At 34.0% G+C, this 25,340-nt stretch overlaps 1 long non-coding RNA gene across 1 annotated transcript; it reads right to left on the bottom strand.

The window, feature by feature from the left end:
* Positions 1-1,187: 1,187 nt before the first annotated feature.
* LOC135157336 (uncharacterized) lies at positions 1,188-25,068 on the bottom strand. The gene is made up of 3 exons (XR_010296340.1): positions 12,869-25,068; positions 10,846-10,882; positions 1,188-7,275 (listed from the first exon to the last, which is right to left on the bottom strand). It is a non-coding gene; the product is annotated as an uncharacterized LOC135157336 (long non-coding RNA).
* Positions 25,069-25,340: the final 272 nt, after the last annotated feature.

Genomic DNA, 25,340 nt, shown 5'->3' with positions numbered 1-25,340 from the left:
TTCAGGTCTGAGTTATCTAAATTTTCAGCTCGCGCTTCGCGCTCGCAATGATTGATTAGTGAGATGCGTATGATATTCATGATTACAATGACTACAAGTGCTTCATGTGTTTAGATGTAATTCTAACAAAATCAACAAGCGCTTAATTGGCACTCGCATTAGATGACTATGGTTAGATATGTATACTCTTAATGGATTCCTAAAATATATATAGTCATTAAAATCTCCTTGTTTGGGGTCAATATATACAAGAATTTCAGCTCGCGCTTCGCGCTCGCATTGCTTAGCGAGACAGGTACGTATCATGATTACAAAAATTTGATTATGTCCCTTTTTAGGTCTGAATTTCAAAATTTTCAGCTCGCGCTTCGCGCTCGCATTATTTGATTAGTGAAATACATCCGTTTAATGGCATTGTCTTTAAAATGTCTCTATTAGGTCAGTATACCTTGCAACTGAGCGCGCAAAGCGCGCTCACGAAGTGACTCAAAATTTTTGCTGGTGCCCCCACATGCCGTGACCCAAGGTACGCCACTGCATGAAAGTAATCCTTTTGAATTGAACACTCACTAAACTCAGCCTAACATTTCTTCATCACACGTCTTTAATAAATTTGTGTTTATTTCTTCATCATTAATCATATGAAAGATGGTCTTTTTCCATTTTTTTTTACTACAGAACTAAGAAGAAATACAAATATATGGAGATAGTTTTAATGTAATGTCAACCAGGTTTTAATATAAATGATAACTCTGAATACCAAAATAATTTCAACAGACGGACATAGAATACACTTCTAACATCTTGAAATGATATGGAAGTGAAATCATTGCTTTCACATTGGGGAAAAATGGAAAGCGCAATGTGTTTTCAAACTCCTATATGAATACTTCCCAAAAATATTTTTTATTTTTGTTTGAGAGACTTTTTTTAGACTTGGTACCTTATTATTTTAATAAACATGTATAATGAACATAAATATTGCTGAAATTTGATGGTGACGGAAAAAATGTTCTTCCTACCTCAGGGTATTAGAAATATAACCATCTCAATCATGAAGTACAAATTGAGCTACACGTATGAATGCAAAATGTAAACCCTACACAGTAAAAACGCCGTTTATTTTTTTTAGACAACGCTGTTTACTATATGAACCTTACAGTAGTTGTTTAAACAGGTTCATATAGTAAACAGCGTTGTATAAAATCTTAAACAGCGTTTTCACTGTGTAAATAGACTGGGCTATTTTGATGCCGAAGGAGACTGGTGAGGGGCTGATTTTGCCCCCCCCCCCCTAAGATCACGGCCGTCGACCGCGACGAAAATCTGCATGCGCATTACTCATGGCAAATATCTACAAAACGATAGGATCAAGTAATTCGAAAAGTCACAATATTAATTATGCTAATGCATATAATCAAAGGTTTGCGCTCATTAACTGAATATGGCCCCCAAACTTTTAATTCTGTATTCACATACTATTTGTAAGATTATGATCAATCGTACTTTGAAAAAAATTAATATCACATTTTTTCTTATGTTTATTTTGTTTTTAAACAAACTTTATTCTGACCATAATCAAGATAAGTAAAATTAACAATAATTTTGGCAAAAAACAGAATTGGATGAAATTTGTACAAATTTCACGTTTTTGGGCATTTTTGGTCGACAAGCATTTACGAAACGTTGTGTAATTTCAGTACTGCAAATTTGGTCTCTAATGTTTCGCAAAAATTCAAAGAGAAAGTTATTTAACAGTGAAACCTTATTATGGTTAAAGAAAATAAAATTGCATACACTTGTGCAAAATATCTCGTTGAAACATTCATTTACCAAAGAGCATATTAAGATAATTATATTGTAGAAAGTTGCAACTTGTTCGTTCCCAAAGAAAATGAATTCATTGTAAAAGTCTTGTGAAATGATTATTCACAATATATTGTAGTAAGTTGCAACTTGTTCGCTCCTTTAGAAAATGAATTCATTGTAAAAGTCAAGTGAAATGATTATTCACAGGTATTATCTGATGCTCTAAACAAGTCAATTTATCTTTAATAGAAGATGATAAAATTCAGCATTTACATTCATTTTGTAGACCTTTTTTTGCTCCCACAACGATCCAGACTTTTTCAAATCTCATATGCGCCCATGCATTTTTTAATTAGCTTCATTTGTGTTTGTATCTAATGATATAAAAATGGTCTTAATTGTAAAATTATTTAATCTATCCATACCAAAAGTATACTATTTCCAGAATGAAATTCCCCAAGGATTCCAAAATGGCATTAAAAAAATGTGGTAGGGCGCACTGCTCAAATCTTGGGAGTGAAATGTTTGAATTTGTAATTATCTCTCAAACTCAAATGATATTTGGAAAGGGATAGCAAGGGCAAAACAAACACATATGAGCCTGCTAGTATTCTGCTTTACAGATCTTTATAGTGTAAGCTCATGACATACCACACAATTAAAATAACAAAAAGAATACCACAAGAATAAGAAATTATATATGAAAATAATACAATCAAAATAATAGGAAAATGAAAATAATTTATCACCATATGTACATACAATTATTAGATACAGAAATAAATCAAAGTCTTACATGAGGCCTACTCACAAGCAAAATAATAATATAAAATAAAATTACAAAGAAGACATATGTAATACTCCTCTCTATATAATACATTATATGCAGGCAGTTATATATATACATATATGTGGGGGGGGGGGGGCTACATGTATTCTTCACAAATTACTGCCTAAAATGTGAAAACAATGGATAAGCTTCAACATACGAATTTGGAAAGGGGTAGTAAGGGCAAAACAAACACATATGAGCCTGCTAGTATTCTGCTTTACAGATCTTTATAGTGTAAGCTCATGACATACCACACAATTAAAATGACAAAATGAATACCACAAGAATAAGAAATTATATATGAAAATAATAGGAAAATGAAAATAATTTATCACCATATGTACATACAATAATTAGATACAGAAATAAATCAAAGTGTTACATAAGGCCTACTCACAAGCAAAATAATAATATAAAATAAAATTACAAAGAAGACATATGTAATACTCCTCTCTATATAATACATTATATGCAGGCAGTTATATATATATATATGTGGGAGGGGGGGCTACATGTATTCTTCACAAATTACTGCCTAAAATGTGAAAACAATGGATAAGCTTCAACATTCATATAGCAGTGAAAAATTGTAGGGGCTATTTGAGCATTTAAGGGTCAAAATTACATGAGCCCCCTTAAATTTATAGAAACATATGAATTTGTCATGTGCACAATACCTTGATATATACCACAGAGCCATTTAAGGTATATTGTAGTAAGTTGCAAGTTGTTTGCTCCTTTATAAAATGAATTCATTGTAAAAGTCAAGTGAAATGATTATTCACATGTATTATCTGATGCTCTAAACAAGTCAATTTAAATTTAATAAAAGATGATAAAATTCAGCATTTACATTCATTTTTGTAGACCTTTTTTTGCTCCCACAACGATCCAGACTTTTTCAAATCTCATATGCGCCCATGCATTTTTTAATTAGCTTCATTTGTGTTTGTATCTAATGATATAAAAATGGTCTTAATTGTAAAATTATTTAATCTATCCATACCAAAAGTATACTATTTCCAAAATGAAATTCCCCAAGGATTCCAAAATGGCATTTAAAAAATGTGGTAGGGCGCACTGCTCAAATCTTGGGAGTGAAATGTTTGAATTTGTAATTATCTCTCAAACTCAATGATATTTGGAAAGGGATAGCAAGGGCAAAACAAACACATATGAGCCTGCTAGTATTCTGCTTTACAGATCTTTATAGTGTAAGCTCATGACATACCACACAATTAAAATAACAAAATGAATACCACAAGAATAAGAAATTATATATGAAAATAATAGGAAAATGAAAATAATTTATCACCATATGTACATACAATAATTAGATACAGAAATAAATCAAAGTGTTACATAAGGCCTACTCACAAGCAAAATAATAATATAAAATAAAATTACAAAGAAGACATATGTAATACTCCTCTCTATATAATACATTATATGCAGGCAGTTATATATATATATATGTGGGAGGGGGAGCTACATGTATTCTTCACAAATTACTGCCTAAAATGTGAAAACAATGGATAAGCTTCAACATTCATATAGCAGTGAAAAATTGTAGGGGCTATTTGAGCATTTAAGGGTCAAAATTACATGAGCCCCCTTAAATTTATAGAAACATATGAATTTGTCATGTGCACAATACCTTGATATATACCACAGAGCCATTTAAGGTATATTGTAGTAAGTTGCAAGTTGTTTGCTCCTTTATAAAATGAATTCATTGTAAAAGTCAAGTGAAATGATTATTCACATGTATTATCTGATGCTCTAAACAAGTCAATTTAAATTTAATAAAAGATGATAAAATTCAGCATTTACATTCATTTTTGTAGACCTTTTTTTGCTCCCACAACGATCCAGACTTTTTCAAATCTCATATGCGCCTATGCATTTTTTAATTAGCTTCATTTGTGTTTGTATCTAATGATATAAAAATGGTCTTAATTGTAAAATTATTTAATCTATCCATACCAAAAGTATACTATTTCCAGAATGAAATTCCCCAAGGATTCCAAAATGGCATTTAAAAAATGTGGTAGGGCGCACTGCTCAAATCTTGGGAGTGAAATGTTTGAATTTGTAATTATCTCTCAAACTCAATGATATTTGGAAAGGGATAGCAAGGGCAAAACAAACACATATGAGCCTGCTAGTATTCTGCTTTACAGATCTTTATAGTGTAAGCTCATGACATACCACACAATTAAAATAACAAAATGAATACCACAAGAATAAGAAATTATATATGAAAATAATAGGAAAATGAAAATAATTTATCACCATATGTACATACAATAATTAGATACAGAAATAAATCAAAGTGTTACATAAGGCCTACTCACAAGCAAAATAATAATATAAAATAAAATTACAAAGAAGACATATGTAATACTCCTCTCTATATAATACATTATATGCAGGCAGTTATATATATATATATGTGGGAGGGGGGGCTACATGTATTCTTCACAAATTACTGCCTAAAATGTGAAAACAATGGATAAGCTTCAACATTCATATAGCAGTGAAAAATTGTAGGGGCTATTTGAGCATTTAAGGGTCAAAATTACATGAGCCCCCTTAAATTTATAGAAACATATGAATTTGTCATGTGCACAATACCTTGATATATACCACAGAGCCATTTAAGGTATATTGTAGTAAGTTGCAAGTTGTTTGCTCCTTTATAAAATGAATTCATTGTAAAAGTCAAGTGAAATGATTATTCACATGTATTATCTGATGCTCTAAACAAGTCAATTTAAATTTAATAAAAGATGATAAAATTCAGCATTTACATTCATTTTTGTAGACCTTTTTTTGCTCCCACAACGATCCAGACTTTTTCAAATCTCATATGCGCCTATGCATTTTTTAATTAGCTTCATTTGTGTTTGTATCTAATGATATAAAAATGGTCTTAATTGTAAAATTATTTAATCTATCCATACCAAAAGTATACTATTTCCAGAATGAAATTCCCCAAGGATTCCAAAATGGCATTAAAAAAATGTGGTAGGGCGCACTGCTCAAATCTTGGGAGTGAAATGTTTGAATTTGTAATTATCTCTCAAACTCAATGATATTTGGAAAGGGATAGCAAGGGCAAAACAAACACATATGAGCCTGCTAGTATTCTGCTTTACAGATCTTTATAGTGTAAGCTCATGACATACCACACAATTAAATAAACAAAGGAATAGCACAAGCATAATAAATTATATGATATGAAAATAATACAATCAAAATAATAGGAAAATGAAAATAATTTATCACCATATGTACATACAATAATTAGATACAGAAATAAATCAAAGTCTTACATGAGGCCTACTCACAAGCAAAATAATAATATAAAATAAAATTACAAAGAAGACATATGTAATACTCCTCTCTATATAATACATTATATGCAGGCAGTTTTATATATATATATATGTGGGAGGGGGGGGGCTACATGTATTCTTCACAAATTACTGCCTAAAAATGTTAAAACAATGGATTGACAAGCATGTTTGGGCCAATTTTTTGTAGGTCTATTAAGCAAGTCATAGTCTTCATATATGCATAATATTGGGTTCTATCAAAACTAATTGAATTTGGAAGTTATGAGCCTCCAAACATGAAAAGAACAAAGGAATACCACAAGAATAAGAAATTATATATGAAAATAATACAATCAAAATAATAGGAAAATGAAAATAATTAATCACCATATGTACATACAATAATTAGATACAGAGATAAATCAAACTCTTACATGAGGCCTACTCACAAGCAAAATAATAATATAAAATAAAATTACAAAGAAGACATATGTAATACTCCTCTCTATATAATACATTATATGCAGGCAGTTATATATATATATATATATGTGGGAGGGGGGGGCTACATGTATTCTTCACAAATTACTGCCTAAAAATGTTAAAACAATGGATTGACGAGCATGTTTGGGCCAATTTTTTGTAGGTCTATAAAGCAAGTCATAGTCTTCATATATGCATAATATTGGGTTCTATTAAAACTAATTGAATTTGGAAGTTATGAGCCTCCAAACATGAACCCAAAATCATTGACTTCGATGCTTTACACCATTTATGGCAACCTTGTGTGCAATAACGGCTGGTCAGATCCATGTCATAATATATTGTGTGTGTTAAGACTATAAAAGTTCTTCCAATTTACAGAAAATAAGTACTCTATATGTACCTCATCAAACTTGGCTGCAGCAGTCAATCAAAATTAGTTAATTTTATTTAACTCGATTGTTTGGCCATGCATTTGTTGCTAAGGTAGGCCATATCTTAGCAACCATTTGACCTTGGGGCAAAATATTTCAGATTTTTAGGTCAGACACTTGGGGGAACATTTGGTGCGAGTTTAAAGAAAATCGAAGGGGTCTGGTGACAAATTGTCTAAAAATTGGTTGATTTGATGTGGATTGACCCATATACATTAATAGCATTTCTCCCTTCTATCCTCCTCTTTATCATATTTTCTATGACAGTTGGAATCAAGCTCAGATGGCTCATCAAGGCAATCTCTATCTCTGTAATACTGTCATTGCGATGAGGCCAAATTTAGCATTCATGTTCCTTATTTCATAAACTACAATCCTGTGTAAATAAAACAAATAAAATATTAATTATTACACTAACAATGAAAATATGAAACACATCGTCGTCTCTTACTTTTTTGGATGTTACTTCCATAATAGGTTTATAAATGTGAATGTGTAAAATTTAATCTTTGAACTCTGAAGAACATACATTGTATGAAACATTGTCTATGAAACGTTTCAATTTCTTAATCTTCTTCTTTCTGTTCAACCAAGATATTGTATTTTAAACCCAATGAAATTTGAAAAGGGATAGCGAGGGTAAAATAAACACACATGAGCCTGCTAGTATTGTGCATTACAGATCTTTAAAGTGTAAGCTCATGACATTCCACACAATTAAAAGAACAAAATGAATACCACAAGCATAAGAAATTATATATCAAAATAATAGGAAAATGAAAATAATATACTAAAAATAGAAATGAAAAAGATGACATGTGCAATCCTTTTCTCTTTCTAAAAGCATGCGTATGTATAACGTATATACATGTATATTCAGTTATGCTCAGAAGTATTCGTACCCCTATGAAAATATGTCTTTTTTGCATTTTTCATGAAAATGAAAGCTGCACCAGGATAATTTGCATATTAGTTAAATACTACTAGGCATCATCTACAAAAGAATGCTGATTTTATTTTCATCTCATTTTCATAATAATAGAGAAGACGACTTTTCTTAATTTTCTGATGTTCAAAAGTATTCATACCCCTGTCTTTCTCAAGTATAATTCACCTTATTTTTCCATAATTCAAGTATATTACTACCCCAATATGGTTTCAAACTGGACCCTATAATGTCAGTCATGAATACAAAAGAATTTAAGCCATGTTGCATGGTATCCAGGAAGAGGAAGTTCCTTAGATCTCAGAAATCTTCCCTCTTCTGCGGTTTATCCAGATGTTGTTGCCATGTTGATGAAATTGATTTGAAATCAATTCAATTCAAGATGGGGGGGGGGGGGTATTTTGCATTTTCAAAATCAAATTTTGTTGAGAAAGTCAGTCTTTTAATTCCAGAAATAGTGGTTCTATAAATTGAGAATCAGTGGCAAGATCTGTCAGTTCTTCAGAATTGGCTTAAACTTCATCATGGTCAAGCGAAAGGAACTTAGTGACGACCTGAGATTGCGAATAGTGAATGCTCACAAAAATGATTTAGGCAACAAGGTAATGTCCAAGCATTTTAAGGTTCATGTGGCTATACTGTCCAGAGCATCATCAGAAAGTTCAAGACTTTCAACAAAGAGGAAAACCTTAAAGGACCTGGACAGAAGCCCAAAGTCTCGGCAAGGCAAGCGAGATGTTTAGTTCGAGCTGCTGCTGTCAACCCCAGAATCACCACAAAGGAGATGCTAAAAGATCTCAATGGCCAAGGGACCAAGATCTCCAGGCAAACCATCCAGAGGACCTTCAATAAGGCAGGATTGAATGGATGACAGCCACACAAGACTCTACTCCTAAAACCCAACCACACAAGATCACGTTCGGACTTTGCCAGAAGACATCTGGGAAAGGATGAAACTTTTTTGAAGGTCTATTCTTTGGTCTGATGAAATAAAGATGGAGCTCTTTGGACAGAGATGTCGCCTTTATCTGGAGGAAGAAAGGGGAAACCTTTAACCCAACAAACACAGTGCCCACAGTAAAACTTGGTGGAGGGAGCATAATGCTTTGGGGCTGTTTTTCAAGAAGAGTCTGCAGAAACACTTCAACTTGGCCACGATTGGATCTTCCAACAGGACAACGATCCAAACCACACTGCCAAGGTCAAAACATGGTTTCAAGAACATGCAGTCAACATACTGGAGTGGCCGAGCCAAATGCCTGACTTGAACCCAATCAAAAACCAGAAAGAGCTCTAGGTGAAGGTCAACACAAGAAAGCCCAGCAACCTGAAGGACTTGGAGAGGATTGCAAAGGAGGAATGGGCCAAAATCCCTGTAAGGACATGCAAGAACTTCATAGCAAACTATGACTGGAGACAGTCACTGCGAATAAAGACTATTCAACTGATTATTAACTTGTGGTTCATTACAGGGTTATGAATACTTTTGGACATCAGAAAATCCAGGAAAGTTATCTTTTCTTTTGATATGCTAATGAGATGAAAATAAAAATGGCATGCTTTTGTACATGATACCTAAATGTATTTGACTGATTTGTAACTGACTCCAAATCTACTCTTACTTTTATTAAAAATGCAAAAAACTGTGATTTTCCAAGGGGTACGAATACTTCTGAGCACATATGTATACAGTGCATCCAACAAAAATAGAACCAAGATTTATTGATGATTTATAATAATTTTAACAGAAACACAACAGACAAATGACCTATCATTTGAAAGGTTAGAATAATAATAATAATAATTAGACTTATATCACGCCAAATCCACTCTGTAGAGTGCTCAAGGCGCTTTTTAGGAAATTATAAAAGAAATTAAGAAGAATTGAACAGAAATGTTTTGAAGAATCTGTTCTTTCATCTGGTATAAGTTGAAAGAGTCAAATAATTTTCTAAAATGAAGACGTTTTACAGGGTAGCTGTCAGACTTACTCACTAGTTCGTTTTGTTGATGATCAGTCATGCATAAAGTCTTTTGTAAACTGTGCGATAGCTACCGTAGGGAATCCCTGAAAACACCTTTTTGATTAAAATCATGGACACTAGCGTACCTACAGGGGGGGGGTCACAATCCATTCAAAAAAGTATTCCTGCCCCCCCCCCCCCCCTGACGAGCTTGAAGCCCTTTTTTTTTTGCTTGTCAATTTTTTTTCTGGTACAAAATCCTATATTTGTGGTTGAAGACCTTTTTTTTTTGCTTGTCAAATTTTTGCCCCCCCCCCCCCCCCTGTGGAAAATCCTTGGTACGCCATTGATCATAGAGTTTCAAGCATTATTTCAAAGAGACATAACTTTGTTATTTCTTGCCCATTTTCTGTGATTGAGGTATCAAATTAAAGAGCAGATATTGAACTTTCCAGATAAGTAATTTTCCTTTTGATATTCATATACCGCATTCCAAGTGACTTTTTGGTTTCCTTTCTTCAAATTGCTTTTACTCACTCATGCGCAAAGGAAGAATCTTTTGAGTCGTACCAGGTAAAGAGGAGATTCTACACTTTAAAATGAAAGCTCATTTGTCTATTGTTTTTTTGTTTAAGTCTTTGTAAATCATCAATAAATCTCAGTTTCGATTTTTCTGGGATGCACTGTTTTATATATATATATATATACAAATTAAATTGAAATGTATCAAAACAGGGAAAGTGCTCGATGTTTCAACTGACGAGCCGCCCGCGACCAATGCGCGACACCATTGGTAGACCAGAGGTGAGGAAAATTCCTATATATATATATATATATATATATATATATATATATATATATATATATACATATATGATCCAGTTGAGTATCAAACATTGTACATGAATTAAATCCTTCAGAGTGTTTTTAAAACATTACCAAAAGTTAAGCTTGGTTTCAAATAAAAATTCTATAATCACATGACCATTTCATTTCAACAAATGCAATCATAGTTGCATGATTCAATTATAATTACCTGTACTTCTTTTTTTGTTTTTCCTGTTTTGGATTATCTGAAAAAAAGAAGGTACAGAAAAAACAATTAAGATCATGAGAACTGCTAAAGAATTAGATCTCCTATGGACAGACTAAAATGTTTATGGAGTGAATTGATGGTTATCTTATTTATGATATGGTCTTCTAACATTTTGATAAAGAGGATTTCATGTATTTCAACAATGTAATATTGAATAAACTGTATTGTAAAATTGTAGGAAGTGTCATAACATGTAGGAGGCGGGCGTGGCCCTGGGAATCAGGGGTGCTGGGGTGGGGGTTTGGCATGTTATACAACATACGCAGCACCCCCTATAATTCAGGTTAGTAAGCATGTTAAAAAGGCGAAATTTAATAAAATTAACCTTATTTTTTAAGTGAAAACTACAATTTTTCCAAACCAGCACCCCTTAATAAAAAAAAAGTTCCCACGGCACAAGAGCCAGGGTGAGGAGAGAAGTGAACATAAGGAATTTCTTGCCAAAACTCTTCAGAACAAAAGCAGCCCTTATCAAAAATCGGTAAGTCAAAACAGCAGTGTCCTGGACTCTGGGTAAATGACATATTTGCTGTCCCGGTTCACCAATATCCATGAAAGACCAATAAGCTCTTAATTGTTATCTGACTTGCATTTTCAAAAGCATTAGAGCATTTTAGGATACATGTATGTCTCCATTGCAAATACGAAAACTTCCTATTTAGAGCAGAAGGGAGAGTGTTTGCAGATTGTGCGATATGTGGTTAGATTAAAAAGTTAAGTATTTTTGTATCAAAACTAACTTTTTGTTTTTGAAATCTAAAATATCAATAAACAAACGTGTGGTTGGTACATCAAATATATCTTTAAATAACATGAGCGCAACACATTTTCAGGCATAAATTGACCTCTGACCCCACCTCTACACAGTCAATTTTCAATTGGAATGAACAAAAATTATTTAAACATGCACATAATATGGTAGATGGACCTAAAGTTATCCCTAGAACAATATCTTCCCACGTACAGAATGAAAGACAACAAGGCAAAAGCGATTTCGTGCCTCGCCCACTATGAAAATAACCAGAAATGTTGTGATTTGCGAGGGAACGCAACATAATTGTATCAAAACTTCATTGTGAAATGACTGGGATGGAATAACACTTGTCATAAGAGTCTTGCATGTAAACTTTGATGTTGACCTGAAAATGACCTCTGACCTTATCATGTGACCTCCGACTGCAGCATAACATGCAGGTCGCCTAAGTACATCTACCATCCAAGTTTGGTTGAAAAGTGACTTACGGTTGCGGAGTTAGGTGTCATAAGAGAGTCTTGCATGTAAACTTTAACGTTGACCTGAAAATGACCTTTGACCTTCCCATGTGACCTCCCCCAAGTCCATTTACTATCCAAGTTTGGTTGAAAAGTGACTTACGGTTGTGAAGTTTGGTGTCATAAGAGAGTCTTGCATGTGAACTTTAACGTTGACCTGAAAATGACCTTTGATCTAACCATGTTACCTCAGACTGCATCATCACATGCAGATCCCCCAAGTCCATCTACCATTCAAGTTTGGTTGAAAAGTGACTTGCGGTTGGGAGTTCGGTGTCATAAGAGTCTTGCATGTAAACTTTGCCGTTGACCTAAAAATGACCTCTGACCTTATCATGTGTCCTCCGACTGCAGCATAACATGCAGGTCACCTAAGTACATCTACCATCCAAGTTTTGTTGAAAAACTGTCTTACGGTTGCGGAGTTAGGTGTCATAAGAGAGTCTTGCATGTGAACTTTAACATTGACCTGAAAATGACCTTTGACCTCACCATGTTACCTCCGACTGCAGCATAACATGCAGGTCCCTCTAGTCCATCTGCCATCCAAGTTTGGTTGAAAAGCGACTTACGGTTGTGGATTTATGTGTCATTAGGTTTGTGACGGACGGACAACATTTGGATCCCTAAGTCTCGCCTTCACCTCTGGTGGGCGAGACAACAAAGAAGGGAAAAAGTCATATTTTTTTACCATTCTTATGATGACTTGATTCATCTTGGTTTTCTTCTTGGTTGAGATTCTCCATCTGAAAAAAATCAAAGAGATACTGTAAAGTAATGTTTAATTGAAATCAATAAATGGTGGGTGATTCACAAAGATGTTTATAAGTTAATCTACAAATGACTGTTTATATACCTTCTTAGGTGCTGATATCATGTTTTTAAACAAGTTGTACGTGTACACTGCTCAGAAGGAGAAATAAATAACAAAATAATTGACCTTTTCTAATTTGATTAAACAGAGTTGATTATCAAGTAAAAGATTACATTACTAAATAAAGTACAATCCTTTGTAAACACTTGCAACACATGTAGGCTACTGTAGTATTTATGAAAATGTAGTAAATTGAGATGCAATACTAAGAAAATAATTCCCTAAGAAGGTCCATGTATCAACAGTCATGTGTAAAATCCCTCATAAATAACAAATAATAGGAATTACGATGATGATGCACAGTATTTGTATAGTGCCATATATCTGTCAAAGACATTCAAAGGCGCATTGGAGGAGCCATCCAATCTGGGTCGCCTACAAGGGCGCGCACACAGAACTATGACCCACAGGTCTCTCCTCCCGATAACTGGTTGGTGGAATGCAGGTGGACCACTATGCCAGGGTTTCTCCCTACTCTTATTCGAATAGTGCAGTGGGTTCTTAACGTGAAAAGGTGGTGATTCTCCTCTACACAGGGCCTCCATTTAATGTCCTATCCGATGGACAGAGTGTCTTCCACTGTAACATAGCCTGCATCTATGAAACATGGGAGAGACGTTTACACACAACGCTCTGGCTTCAGTCATCCGCCCGGGGTGGACTTGAACCCACGATCTTTGGTTCTTTGGGCAGACGCTTTACCGACTGAGCCAACTTCGCTCTCTGATTATTATTTTGTTTATTTTATTTTGAATTATTTTGTTTCACAAATTTCATTGGCATTTTGGGTCATTTAAAGAAGAATGCTGCCAAGCAGATTCTGTAGAATATATGGGTCATCTCACCAGGTTGGGACACATTAGTGAGACATGGTATGTATCATTAAATATATAAAACAATTTTATTTCTTGGTCATATGTGATACTCATGAACATATGAACTATTCTGACAAGTTTTGGCCTGACATTTAATGAACTCTCACAAAAATGCACGGACAAACACGAAATTTAATGTCAGGTTATATTTTTTCTCTATACTTTCTAGTATTTACAATAACTAAATACATATTATGCTGCCACATACATGTAGGATGACATAAATCTATTAAATAAATGATTGAAAATGTTACAACTAGTTACAACTACTGTGTCCCAACCTGGTGAAATGACCCATATAAAAACATGTGCTATAAATAGGAATTATTGTAACAATTATGTGTAACAGCACCACATTACCAGGAAAATTATTCCCTGAAACAACTTTATGAAACACCCACTACGGTCTGCAGATGAGAATACTAATGACATCACCAACTTCTTACACTGTATTTCTTATGTTAGTAGACCGGCTAAGACGATTTCTTACACTTTGGACGGCAAAATTTGTTAATGCTTGGCACCCAAGCTTAAAGTCTTGCCAAAATACAGAGGATGCCATGCGCATTTTTCGCGTGAAAGTGTCATTTTTGGCGTAAAATTTGAAAGAAATTTTAAAAATCATGCTTTTTAATTTTTTGACAGAATGTGTAACACGAGGTAAATACCTTTCATTTAAGATCACTTTTATTTACAGTTTACATCTGAAAGTTGTATATTACACACAGTGTATGGCGAAATGAATCATAAAACCGAGATTTACCCAAAATAAAAATTTGTGAAAACTACCTGTAGTTTAAGTTTTTTTGCGCAACATAAATTCTTCAAATTAAATGCGTTTATCAATATAATGAATGATATTTGTCTTAATGTCACACAAAACAAAGACATTTTCAAAGAATATATGTAAGATAACTCATTTTATGTTATGCTAAATGGAACAATGTGTAATTATAGGATGCGCATTTTTAATGAAAATTGTATCATACCGTACAATATTAATACATATACCGTACACATAATTATACATGATATAAGCCTACATGAGACTTATTTTTTTAAAGATTTCGGTTGCTTATCCGTATAGCATCTGATCCATTCGTCATTTCCCTTATTTTGTGATGCTAACACATATCTACTTGTGGCCAGACTAACATACGCTTCCTTCTGGCCATTGCCATGGTAGCAAATTTGAAAACGATAACAAATATTTTTAATGCAGTATTATAAATGGCTAAAAGTGGCTTAAAATTGCTCAACTGGCAACTCTTGTATCAGAAACAATTGGACTTTCATTTAAGTATAGGTCCCGGCGATATTCTCCCAGAAAATATCAACAGAAATATTCTCAAATGACATCATAAACACTATACCTCAAAAATTAATATTTTGCCATGGTGATAGTCTATAACACATTCCTAATAATACTAAATCTCATTTTCAACAATTCAAAATGTAATTTTAAAGCTTGTACTCTGAAGTTTTTTGCCCTATATTTTTTTCTTCTGAAACGTAAAGTTAATGAATGCTACATGTAAGGTCACGATTCCAAGAAATCATTATTTAGCGTGACGTACGGGACATCACATTTTTTGATCTGCAGATAATGAAAATTATATATTTGAAAATATTTCTGTGGGGACTTGTAGTGCTAAGTTAATGCAAACATTTGAGAGAAAATTATTTTTAAAATTAATTAATTAGGTTAATTATCTGGTGTCCAACAGGCAGTGTCCCATACGTGACAATTTAGCATAGGTTTTTTAGATTTTAATCAAGGAAAAGTTGAACAGTTTTCTTCACACTTTGGAAGTTTGGAGAGTTCTAATTTATAGTACTATACATCCAAAAATTAAAGTGAATTTACTGAATCAATTACATGTTTAATTATTTCAGCTAATTAAGCTTTGTGACATACGGGACAAATGTGCGATGTACGGGATACACCATACATGTACTTTATACATACATGTAGGATTTCTATGTAATTCTAATTGGGGTTATTTTTTAATTAGGAGCAAAGATAAAGTAAATTGAGATAAATTATATTATTTCAGTGGTTGAATATTGGTAAAAGGCTGATAATAAAGTAATGATTTAATCACAGATCCTCAAGTGCTCACTGTAGACTTCTTACATGTATGTACTGCAAATATCAACATGATCAGGCATTCTGTACATGTATGTCAGAAAATCAATTTTGAAACGTGTTGCAAATTTCATGTCTTGTGAATATGCTACATATGAGGCTTTTATTAAAGCCATTTTAAAAAATAATTTCAATGTCAAATGATATGGTTATGACTTCAGATATCATAGGTAGCTTAAAATAGATCACAAATGGAACATGATTTCAAATAATCAGCTTAAAGTTACATTTAGTTTTGAAATGACACACAATTGAAAGTCAATGTAAACACACTTTAACACCGTACGTTCTTTCTTGGAAAATTTATTGTCCGTGAATTTCAGCTGTATTTTCAAGGTCATTACCAACATCACAAACTACTTGTAATGTTATATCCTTGTGGCACTAATCACTGTCTATCATAACATCTCAGAAGATATCATTGTGTCTTGGCTTTTCATTTTTGAGTTATCACAACTTGAAGTGTGTTGAAAAGCATTATGTGTCATTTTACATCAATTTAGGGGTGTTTACGACCATTTTGGAATGCACAAATTAGCCATTTAACCTTACGGTAGCAAAATTTCTTATGTAACCCTTGGAAATATGGGTAAATGTCTAGAGCATAAAAACTGGTGTCGCTCCTCAATGGGACAAGGGGTGATCCTTGACCTTGAGCTTGGCATCTTCTTTAAACAAGGCAAACGCCAAGCGTTGTCTCACCTGCATATTGCAGTCATGAAGAGACTGCATGTCAAAACTATGCTATATGACTTCTGAGGCTATCAGCAGTTTAGGGGGTGAATTGTGGTTCTGACAGTTTACATATGCATTAATGGTATAGGCCTACTTTATCCCTAGAAAATCAGATAACACTAAGAATGCTGTTAATACTATGAAGCTATAATTATTTCCATGCAAGTAAGGAAATGAATGTTTATGAAAAAGAATGTAATTGATAATAATGTGAGTAAAATTGTAAAATTAAATTAATTATTATGGTGTTATGGCAAACTTATTGTTTGAAAAAATGGAGGAAAGGTTGTGCATGAAAGATAAATATAAAAACTTATTGTGTGTGATTTTTAGCCATCTTGCCTTCACTTTAGCAGTAGGGTTTTCTAAATTGATCTGTGTGCATATGATAAGTAAATGATGCAAGAGTGAAGTACTACAAGCTATAGAAAGTTATTGTGTGTACAACACAGCACAGTGCCAGTCAGGGAAAGTTCATTTACCTTTGACCTTATTCAAATTCGACTCATATTCGAACTTGACCTGTGCCTTCAGGAGATGGACCTCTGGTATGAATTTGGTGATCCCACCTCGAAGATATAGAAAGTTATTATGTGTACAACATAGCACAGTGCCAGTCATGGAAAGTTCATTGACCTTTGACCTTATTCAAATTCGACTCATATTCGAACTTAACCTGTGCCTTCAGGTGATGGACCTCTGGTATGAATTTGGTGATCCCACCTTGAAGCTATAGAAAGTTATTGGGTGTACAACACAGCACAGTGCCAGTCATGGAAAGTTCATTGACCTTTGACCTTAATCAAATTCAACTCACATTCGAACTTGACCTGCACCTTCAAGAGATGGACCTCTTGTATGAATTTGGCGATCCCACCTCGAAGCTATAGAAAGTTATTGGGTGTACAACACAGCACAGTGCCAGTCATGGAAAGTTCATTGACCTTTGACCTTAATCAAATTCAACTCACATTCGAACTTGACCTGCACCTTCCAGAGATGGACCTCTTGTATGAATTTGGCGATCCCACCTCGAAGCTATAGAAAGTTATTGTGTGTACAACACAGCACAGTGCCAGTCATGGAAAGTTCATTGACCTTTGACCTTAATCAAATTCAACTCACATTCGAACTTGACCTGCACCTTCCAGAGATGGACCTCTTGTATGAATTTGGCGATCCCACCTCGAAGCTATAGAAAGTTATTGTGTGTACAACACAGCACAGTGCCAGTCATGGAAAGTTCATTGACCTTTGAGCTTTGACCTTATTCAAATTCGACTCATATTCGAACTTGACCTGTGCCTTCAGGAGATGGACCTCTGGTATGAATATGGTGATCCCACCTTGAAGCTATAGAAAGTTAATGGGTGTACAACAAAATTGTTGACGACGACGCCGGAAATAGTGATACCTATGTCTTGCTCCGCTACGCAGGCGAGACAAAAATCCAACTTTGAGGGTGCCCTACAAGAAAACGATCCATACTTTTCAGCCAATATTTTGTAATTCTGTTTCTCATGTGAGAGTCTATTAATGCATATAATTTGGGGTATAAATAAAAAATATATAAAAATATTCCAATATTTAAAAAGGGGGATAAAGAAATAATTGGTAATTATCGCCCTATATCACTCCTTTCTTGCTTTTCAAAGATTGTTGAGAAAATATTTTACAATAGGTTATATGGTTTTTTAGCAAAACATAATGTATTACATAATGATCAGTTTGGATTTAGAAGAAATATTTCTACAGATTCGGCTATGATATCTGTTCATGATAGAATTGTTAATGCTTTTTATTCAAACCAGTTTATTTTTGGTGTTTTTATGGACCAAGTAAGGCCTTTGATACTATAAATTTTTCTATACTTTTTGAGAAAATGACTAATTATGGTGTAAGAGGGATAGCATTGAAATGGATCAAGAGTTACTTTTCTAATAGATATTAGTTTACAGAATATAATGGGTGTACTTCTTCACAATTGCTGATGGAATGCGGAATTCCGCAAGGATCAAATTTGGGCCCCCTTTTATTTCTCTTATACATAAATGATATTTGTAACTCTGCATCTTCTTTAAGTTTATACAGTTTGCTGATGACACTTCATTGTTTATGAGTAATAACAATATACATTTATTAGTTAATCAGTTTAATGAAAATAGGTATCATTGAGGCTTAAAGTTAACAAATTATCACTAAATTTAACCCCCAAAAAATGTATTCTTTTCAAAACAAACTAGCAATAGAAAGCAAGTAATATATGAAGTACCCCCATTATATATAGATGAAACTCTTATTGAAAGAGTATCTAACATACAATTCCTAGGTATACTATTAGATGAGAATCTCTCATGGAAGCCTCATATTACAATGATCTCTTAAAAAATCAGCAAAACTACAGGATTACTTTCAAAACTTAAACACTATTTACCATTGAATATATTGTTTACTATTTATAATTCACTAATTTTATCTTATTTGTCCTATGGTAATATCGTTTGGGCAAATTCAACCCCTTCAAAGTTGAAACCATTGTTTTTACTGCAAAAGCGTTGCTTGCGTATTTGTACAAACTCGCATTATTTAGCTCATTTTAAACCTCTATTCAAACAGTTAAACACATTAGATATTTATAAATTGAACACTTTTTTGTATTCAAGTGTATCAAAGGAACCATTTTGCCTCCTCTTGCCAATATGTTTGAAACTAATTCTATGATTCACAAATATAACACTCGAAATAGTAAAAAATTACATATCTGGAATATTGATAAGCAGTATATGCAAAAAAACAGTTAGATACACAGGGCCCACAGTATAGAACTCATTACCAACTTCGATTACGGAGAATGTCTTTTTGAATACTTTCAAAAAAAATCTTAAAGTTTATTTGTTGTCATATTAATTTTATTTCAATTTAGATTTTAGCCTATATTAATTTTGAATTCTACCTGAGAGAGAGATGGGGGTAGGGGGGTGGGACAGGGGGCCAGGTGGGGATAGGGGGCAAGACACTGAATTCAAATACATGCACCATCTAATATTATTAATATCATTATTATATTTGTATTTTGTTAACTTTTGGACTCCTGCCATTTACAAGCTTTTTAAAAAAAGCTTTCTACAGGTGTTCCATTTTCCATTTATTTCTATCACTTACAATATTAATTTACTATGCTTATGTATTTGATCTATTTTTGTATATACATGTGTATTTCAAATGTACGTATTTTGTTGTTTTTTAATGGAGAAGAATAAATGAATTGAATTGAATGAATTGAATTGTTGACGCTGCCGCCGCCGTCGGAAAAGCGGCGCCTATAGTCTCGCTCTGCTTTGCAGACGAGACAAAAAAATTAGTATATTCTAAGTTCATTGACTCTAAATGACCTTTGACCCTCATGCAGGATGATCAATGACACTTGGTTATCCTTATGTCCAAGTTCCATGAACTTAGTCCATATACTTCCTCAGTTAATATGATGAGCATTAAAACAAGTTGAACACCTCTGGCAGTCTCGTCTGCATTACGCAATTAGAAAAAGCATCAGTGCTGATTTCGAAAACAGGTATTTAATAATTATTGAAAAAAGGGAAATCTTCATATGATAGTAAAATAATATGTCCACTGACCAAAAATTACCTCTGGCAGTTATTATGTGACGCAAGATGTGTCAAAAACAATAATTGATACTTGATTACCATCACATGTCTATGTTTGATGTGCAACTAGATCCATGAATTTTTGAAGTTATGCCAAATTAACAAATATCCCCAACACGTCTAAAGTACATTGACCCTACATGACCTTTGACCTTGGTTATGAGACCTGAAACTCGCACAGGATATTCAGTGGTACTTGATTACTCTTATGTCCAAGTTTTATGAACTAGTTCAAAAAAATTCTAAGATACAATGGAAATTGAACAATTACTCCTAGCATGCCCAAAGTTCATGGACCCTAAATGACCTTTGTCCTTGGTCATGTGACCTAAAACTCGGGCAGGATTTCCAGTACCACTTCATGACCCTTATATGTAAGTCTCATGAACTAGGTTCATACACTTTCTAAGTTATGACATTTCAAAAACTTAACCATACAATGTAGGTTAAGATATATCGATATTGATTCGACCAACATGGTCCAGGTCATTGACCCCAAGTGACCTTCGACCTTGTTCATGTGACCTCAAACCAAAGATGTTCAGTAATACTTGGTTGTCCTTATGTCCTAGGTCCATATACTTTCTAAGTTATGACATTTCAAAAATTTAACCTTGGTTAAGATTTCAATGCTGACACCCCAAACATGGCCAAAGTTCATTGACCATAAATGATCTCTGACCTTGATCATGTGATCTAAAACTAATGCAGGATGATCAGTGATACTTGGTTACCCTTGTGTCAAGTTTCATGAATTAGATTCATATACTCTCTAAGTTATGATGACATTTCAAAAATTTAACCAAATTTAACCAAACCAAAATTTCCAAAAAGACAGGTAGGAACTTTAGTTGGGTTAGGGCACAATTATTTTGAAAACGTGTTCTGGTCTTCACTTTTTCAGAATGGCCCCAAAAATTAATGGATCAATTTAATTTACTTACACTTTGGACGGCAAAATTTGTTAATGCTTGGCACCCAAGCTTAAAGTCTTGCCAAAATACAGAGGAATAATGCTCGGCCGGATGCCACAAACATTTTTTTCATGAAAGTGTCATTTTTGACTTAAAATTTGAGAGAAATTTTAAAAATCATGCTTCTTAATTTTTTGACAGAATGTGTAACACAAGGTAAATACCTTTCATTTAAGATCACTTTCATTTACAGTTTACATCTGAAAGTTGTATATTACACACAGTGTATGGCGAAATGAATCATAAAACCGAGATTTACCCAAAATAAAAATTTGTGAAAACTACCTGTAGTTTAAGTTTTTTTTCGCAACATAATTTCTTCAAATTAAATGCGTTTATCAATATAATGAATGATATTTGTCTTAATGTCACACAAAACAAAGACATTTTCAAAGAATATGTAAGATAACTCATTTTATGTTATGCTAAAGGAACAACGTGTAATTATAGGATGCGCATTTTTAATGAAAAATATATCATAGGCCTACCGTACAATATTAATACATATACCGTACACATAATTATACATGATATAAGCCTACATGAGACTTGTTTTTTTTAAAGATTTTGGTTGCTTATCCGTATAGCATCTGATCCTTTCGTCATTTCCCTTATTTTGTGATGCTAACACATATCTACTTGTGGCCAGACTAACATATGCTTCCTTCTGGCCATTGTCTATGTTTGATGTTCAACTAGATCCATGAATTTTTGAAGTTATGCCAATTTAACAAATATCCCCAACACGTCTAAAGTACATTGACCGTACATGACCTTTGACCTTGGTTATGAGACCTGAAACTCGCACAGGATAGTCAGTGGTACTTGATTACTCCTAAGTTTTATGAACTCCATAAGAATTCAGAGTTACAAGGGAAATACCACCAACATGACCAAAGTTCAACCTTGGTCATGTGACCTAAAACTCGGGCAGGATGTCCAGTACCACTTCATGACCCTTATATGAAAGTCTCATGAAGTAGGTTCATACACTTTATTAGTTATGACATTTCAAAATTTTAACCATATAGGTTAAGATATATCGATATTGATTCGACCAACATGGTCCAGGTCATTGACCCTAAGTGACATTGGTTATGTGACCTCAAACCAAAGATGTTCAGTAATACTTGGTTGTCCTTATGTCCTAGGTCCATATACTTCTGAAGTTATGATGACATTACAAAAATTTAACCTTGGTTAAGATTTCAATGCTGACACCCCAAACATGGCCACAGTTCATTGACCATACACGATCTCTGACCTTGATCATGTGATCTAAAACTAATGCAGGATGATCAGTGATACTTGGTTACCTTTGTGTCAAGTTTCATGAATTAGATTCATATACTCTCTAAGTTATGATGACATTTAAAAAATTTAACCTTGGTTAAGATTTCAATGTTGACACTGCCGCCATCGCCGTCGGAAAAGCGGCGCCTATAATCAGCTTTACCAGCATCAAGAAAAATATATTATAATAAAAATTTTGATGTCAAATATACAAGGTCAGGGGCCCGTTTCAAAAAGAACTGCATTTAAACACAAGTAAAAAAAATTGAGCTCAATTCCCGAATGCAAATGCGTGTTTGATTGGTTGAAAATCGATTTGCCTAAGATTTGGAGAGCTCTGTGTTTGATCGCAACTCTTTCTGCACTGGACCCCAGGTTTGCAGATCTTCCATCGCGATGTTTTTAATGCAGCTAAAACATCCGAATGCGCGAGCGCTCGTGTTATCATTGCCGCCTACATGTACGAGAGCTCGAGAACTCCATCCGCCACGGCGGTGCATATGGGTAATCGAAGGATACCGCTGAGCCAGACGAAGTCTCAGTGGAGCATATCCTGTGTGAAATGGACTGAGTTTTTGGTCTAGTCTAATACTACAAGCCATACTACATTTGAATATCATGTTACTTGTTGAAATACAAGTATAGGGGGTCCTAAAGCTACGCACCACTCCTATGCGCATGAAGTTTCAAGTGCAAAATGCGCACTGTGTGGAGCTGTGACTGCAGTGTGACAAACGATTTCCTATTCATTTTTTTCTACAGAGGCTGCAATAAATGGCTAAATACAGAGAAAGCGAGCCACTGTTTGGAATTTTGGAGTTATATATATTCACTTTGATTTCATATTTTCCTTTAAGATTATGAACATTATTTAGAAGTTTAGGCACAGGAAATACTTTTTCTTTGCATGATAAATTGAGTGCGTATAGTTTTAAGTTTAGGACCCCTTCTATATCGGGCAGCGAAATCAAGAGGTGTTCGGAAAACACGGCGAGATTTTCTTATTAGTGAGCTTTGTGATATTTTTTCATGGTTATGATTCTTTACAATATTTAACACAAATTTGTGAAAGATTATTTGCTAGATTAAAATTGGCATAGTTATTATCGTTTGTAAACAAAGTGTGTAGCTTTAGGTCCACCGCCATCATACAACACACACACATTAAAAATAAATGAGCTATGTACTATGATGACTATGAGGCATCTTTCTTGGTGTACCCTGAGGCCTGATCGTAAAACAACCCCTAATCGAAGTGGTTGACTAGCTCATACTGTCATAGTCATAGTCATACTTTACTCTTGACATGACTAGATCTACACTGAACATTTTGATTTCAAATCAAGTTCGGGTGGAATTGTCCTTAACTTTTGTAGGCTTTACTATTTTGACAAACAAAGAGTCTGAAAAAAAGACTGAAAGTATACCGTAGTACTCGTAATTCATTGATAGTGACTATGACTACTAGGCCTAGATCAATAATCAAAGCTAAAATATCCGTAATTGTTTTATTCAATGCATGATTTTGATTTTTTTAATAAAAGTCAAGAGTCTTGACTTTTTTATAAAAGACAAGAGTCACCCCCGGCCCCCTCCCATTCAACCATGAACCAGCATGATCGCGACGGGCACAAACGTTATCTGTCTCCGCGGAGCTCTCCCGGACAGGCATGACAGGCCTGGACAACCAGCGGCAGCGCGCTGCAGTCGATACTAGATTCTAGCTGTCCTTGCCTTCAATTACCCCCGTCTGAGAATTGAAACGGCATCATCAGTCAATACTACACACGCATGAAAATATAATAAAAGACAAAATATATTCATCGTAAAACATTCTATAAATATATCGTTAGACACCTACTTAGCTGAGATATTACCGGATAGATCGTCGCAAAATTCAAAGTGGAATTCAAAATTCAACGTTTGTCTAGATACATACGTTTAGCCTAAATTATAATTACGCAAATAATTTTCATTCAGTAATTTTTTTAATTCTCGATAGAAGTAAATAATTGTGGGTCTAAAATATTTTAGTTTGAAATTAGGGAAATCTTGAACTTGACTTATTTGAATAATGCTATAAAAAGGTTAAGTAATCAAAAGTCGAAATAGCAATATATATATATATAAGTCTGGACGAAGACATTAAATCGACCACATCGGCACTTCATAAGTGTTTCACCGTAGTTTGGTATCAGTTATGCACGTGCACATCTGATACCAAATTTCTGATACACAAATTTTCTATAGCACATTTGATACCAATAGAGAATGCACACGACTTTCGCATTTTTTTGTTATCAACTGTGCATGTTAAATCGCTCTCTCTCTCTCTCTCTCTCTTAGTCTTAGCTGATCCCTCCACTATTTTGAGATTCCTAATCCTAGGGTCCAAGGAAAACATATTTGTTCCATATGCTCTGTCATTCTGGCTTAGGAGGTTTGAACCATATCAGAACGGAATACATCAATTTTGTGGAGAAAAAAGAGAGAAGCAGACTATTGTGTATTTCCTTAGCCTAGGCAGACAAGAGTAAAACTAAAATAAGTTGACTGCTCCTCGCTGGAGCAGTTTAGTCTTGTCAAGTTGAGGACTCC

This window comes from Lytechinus pictus, chromosome 17 (genome assembly GCF_037042905.1).
Source record: "Lytechinus pictus isolate F3 Inbred chromosome 17, Lp3.0, whole genome shotgun sequence".
Taxonomy (NCBI): Eukaryota; Metazoa; Echinodermata; class Echinoidea; order Temnopleuroida; family Toxopneustidae; genus Lytechinus; species Lytechinus pictus.
The sequence above is the reverse complement of the archived record's forward strand: the minus strand, read 5'-3'. Positions and strand labels throughout refer to the sequence as shown.